This window comes from Pan paniscus, chromosome 5, assembly GCF_029289425.2.
Source record: "Pan paniscus chromosome 5, NHGRI_mPanPan1-v2.0_pri, whole genome shotgun sequence".
Lineage (NCBI taxonomy): Eukaryota > Metazoa > Chordata > Mammalia > Primates > Hominidae > Pan > Pan paniscus.
This window is the reverse complement of record NC_073254.2, coordinates 141665703-141668861: the sequence shown is the minus strand read 5'-3', so window position 1 is coordinate 141668861 and position 3159 is coordinate 141665703. Positions and strand designations below refer to the sequence as shown.

General features: G+C 41.8%; 1 pseudogene; it reads right to left on the bottom strand.

Annotated features, from left to right (window-relative positions):
* Nucleotides 1–214: 214 nt before the first annotated feature.
* Nucleotides 215–1892, bottom strand: LOC100978552 (protein LSM14 homolog A-like; annotated as a pseudogene).
* Between the last annotated feature and the right edge of the window lie 1267 nt (nt 1893–3159).

Sequence of the window (3159 nt, the reverse complement as noted above, 5' to 3'; positions counted from 1 at the left end):
TGAAAATTCTCTACTGAAAATTCTCTACCATCCAGCACCCTAAATAATTGATGAAATAAGCTACCTCATATTATAGGATTCCCCAAAAAAGGAGAAAGATACAGACATGCACACACACACCCTTCTGTGGCCCAAAACACAGTATCACAGCCCTATCTGCAGGCAACTTGCAATTGACAAATATGATTTAGTAATTTAAAAAATATACTTTCAGTGATGAAAAAATATTTATAAGTCCCACTGAAGTACTGCTTAACTGTACATAAGAAATTACTTAACCTTCTGCTATTCCAAATATATTTTATGTTCATTTTTTAAGATTAGCCTTTCTCCCCTGCAACCCCAAAAAGTAACTGCATTTTATCTTTGAAATTAAGCAGAAAAACAAACAAAAAACAAAAACCCAGTGCTGTTGACAAATGTACAGTGAATTCACTTGATTCTTCACAAAGACTGAAATCAATTTTCAGGACCATGAAGAGCTAAAAATTCACCTATTTTTAGAGACTTGTTTGTAGACTATACAGCAACTTTGTTGTCTTTCCTACATTAGAAATCCGAAAACTCCCTGCCCCCAGGACCTCCTCTGAATCCACTGCGAAATCCTCCAGGGATGGTTAAAGTACCACATCTGCTACCACCATGCCCTCTGCCACCACAGAAACCAAAGATCCCTCTGCCTCTGCGTCTCCCACAGCCACGATTTGGACAAAGTGGGATTCCAAATGCTTCAGCATTTAATCTTCTTTCTTCAGCCCAGGTTGATATCCGTTCCCTATTGTCATCACAAGAAATATTATCAAAGAAGGATTTAGTTTTTTCCTACTAGCAGTTAGGTCCAAGTGGATCTTCTTCATCAGCATTTCCTTTACTTTTGGGGTATCAACTCCTGGGTCACCTTTATCTTCACTATTTACAGGCTCCTCCTGTTTCTCAGTTTATCTTCTTTTAAGTTTATTATGAAACTCTCTGTCGATCTCTCCCTTGTTGAATTGTGCATTTGCACTTTCAAAGTCAAAGTCTTTCTCAAATTTCATTGGCCCATCTCGCAGAATACCAAATCTTCCCCTGCTACCCGGCTGAACCCCACGCCCTCTCCTTGGAGCTGAAGGAGTACCTGGAGCTACTTGTCTCTTGCTATCATTTCTGAGTTGCTCATTTTCTGGTCTTGAAACATTGTGTACTTCAGCTCACCAGTGCTCTTGATCTCTATTGCTTTTTGGCTGGTAGATGGCAAAGGCCTAGTTGATACAGGGCTCCTTCTCCCAACAGGTGCTGGAGCAGGTAAATGGGCCGAGACAGTCTTCACTGCTTGTTCAGTGGTTGGGCTTTTTCTCAAAGGGTCTAACTGAGGGCTTGAGTGACCTTGAGATAACTGTGTTTTTAGAGATCTTGTATCCTGTGTTAAGGCAGAGTCAACCATACTACTTTGGGGTAAGACACCACTGTTTGATGTTTCTGTTCCAAACGATATCAAAGAGCTTCCAGCAACAGCAACCGCACCAAACTCCTGCCCAACTAAGGAGCTTGGACTGAACCAACTGTATATGAGCATCCTGCCCAAAGGCCCATGAGAACCCCACGCACCAGAATGAAGAAGTTGATGAGCCTAGTGAGGACTGAAGGATAGCTGGGTCTTCAGGCAAAGAACACTGTGGTTTTGGTGGCTCACAGTGAGGTCTTTAATGTCACTCCTATGGAATACAATGTATTCCAATAGTTCATCTTGAGGTGGTATTGGACGATCTATCTTCTGTACCAGAAAATTGAATTTTAGTGAGGGCTACAGTGGGGTTCTACGTGTCGATGGTGCAGAGGATGCCCTCGTAGCAGATCTGTGCCTTGGAGATGTGGCTGATCTTGCTGTGGAGGAAAGGGGTGACCCCGCTCATGGTGCCACTGCAGCTCCCGGCGCTCGCAGAGCGGCGGACCCCAGGCGGCTGTCAGGCGATCCACAGTATCCGTCGTGCCTGTGGCAGCCGCCTCAGACCTAACATGGCGGCGGCGGCGGCGGCGCCGGCACCAGCTCCGCTAAATCAGCTTTATTTTCACTTCATTAAAAGAAAAATTGAAAACTCCAAAGAACGATCTTGACTTCTAAAATCTGAAAAACGATATCCTTTAGGACTTAAATCTTGGATTGTTTTCTAAGATGCCTCAAATAACTGCTGAGCAAACTTATGTCTAAATTATTGCTGTCTTCACAATTCAGTAAAACCAATAGTAATTAAAGCATTTATTACTGCGTAGGCCCCTGCGGTGTGCTACATCAAAGACAAATATGAATAAGCCAGTCCCTCCCTCAGAGACCTTACACTGTAATAGATGCATTTCATTTTATTTTACATATGAGTGACTAAAAAAATGTGTTGAATTGAAATAAACACATCCTCAAATAGCTAAAGTGCAAAGTGGAACAAGGTTGGTACCACTAGAAACATACAAGCACAATGCTATGGGAAGATAAAGATAAAAGAAACAGAAGGAATTCTGCCTGACTAGAAGTTGAAGGAAGGCTAGAAGTGTAAGGTAGCATTCGAAAATTAAGCTCTGTGTTAACAAGTTGAGGCAGATGATAGGGAAGGAAAGTCCTCATAAAAGGAAAAGCATTGATGAAGGCAAAAAGTTAGGAAATCACAAAGTTAGTCCTAGGAATACCAACCACACCAGTTTGGCTGAGATTCACATTACTGCGAGAGGGTCAGAGCATGGTAGGCCCGTATTTGGATGGACTTGTGTGCCAGGATGAGAATATTGTACTTTATACAGCAGAAAATGGCAAACTCGTAAGGGTTTTTGGTAGAGAATTGACATAGCTAATACTGTACTTCGGGAAGATTGATTCATAGGTGTTACCATGGAATTCATCGTGGGAGAGACAAGAGGTAGGAACATCAATTACATTTCATTATATTATGCAAGGACTGCCTGAAACAAGGGTAAGGAAGAATAGAAGAGAAAAGATGGATGCATTGATGGGGTAATTGACCTAGGAACTAGAAGAAAATAAGAGACACTTGAGATGCTTAAAGAGACAGTATGACTGAGGAAATGGTTCTGTTACTAACAGAGTCTGGAAACTCATGGAAAAAAGGAGGATGCTTTTGAAGAAGATGTGATGAGTTTGATTTTCAACACATTAGGAAGAAATACAAAGGG